This window comes from Somniosus microcephalus, unplaced genomic scaffold (genome assembly GCF_052327205.1).
Source record: "Somniosus microcephalus isolate GS21.2 unplaced genomic scaffold, FLI_Smic_1.0 unresolved_chr8, whole genome shotgun sequence".
NCBI classification, from domain to species: domain Eukaryota; kingdom Metazoa; phylum Chordata; class Chondrichthyes; order Squaliformes; family Somniosidae; genus Somniosus; species Somniosus microcephalus.
The window spans coordinates 41,578,808-41,579,532 of NW_028225186.1; the positions used below are offsets into that span (position 1 = coordinate 41,578,808).

At 44.0% G+C, this 725-nt stretch overlaps 1 non-coding gene across 1 annotated transcript; it reads right to left on the bottom strand.

Annotated features, from left to right (window-relative positions):
• Positions 1-291: 291 nt before the first annotated feature.
• Positions 292-373, bottom strand: trnas-cga (transfer RNA serine (anticodon CGA)). Its single transcript has one exon. It is a non-coding gene; the product is annotated as a tRNA-Ser (tRNA).
• Between the last annotated feature and the right edge of the window lie 352 nt (positions 374-725).

Below are 725 nucleotides of genomic sequence, written 5' to 3' on the forward strand. Positions count from 1 at the left end.
TAAAACCAAACCGTATTCCCACTTAGTAGCTGAAGGTGATTCCCTACCAAACACTGCAGAGCTCTTTATTAATTAGTATTTTTGATGCTGCTTTGTGTGTGCATTGCTCACTAGTTCCCAACAAATCCACAATATCTAATTGATGCCGGTAAATTATTAGTGTTCCAATTGGAACAACAGCTTTGGGTTAATCAGTGTAATAAAGTGGAGTGGAGGGAATTCTGATCAATTTCGGGGCCAGTGATCGCCACAGGGAGCCGATGAAATAAAATAAATAATTAGCGTCAAAGTCGCTGGGAGCAGGGTTCAAACCTGCGCAGGGAAACCCTATTGGATTTCGAGTCCAACACCTTAACCACTCGGCCATCGCAGCTGCACATTAACAGTACGAAAATGCTTCCTACTGTGAGTGAGTCAGGAACTAGCTCAGAGAAGACAGGTCACAAATACTCACCGATAAATCCATCAGGGAATTCAGGATTAACTTCTTTGCCCAAAGAGCGCTGAGAATGCAGTAGTTGAGGGGAATACTACAGATGCATTTAAGAGGAAAAGAGAAAGGAATAGAAGGATATGCTGATAGGATTTTTTTAAATTCGTTTATGGGATGTGGGTGCGCTGGCAAGGCCAGCATTAAATGCCCATCCCTAATTGATCCTTGAGAAGGTGGTGGTGAGCCGCCTTCTTGAACTGCTGCAGTCCGTGTGGTGATGGTACTCCCACAG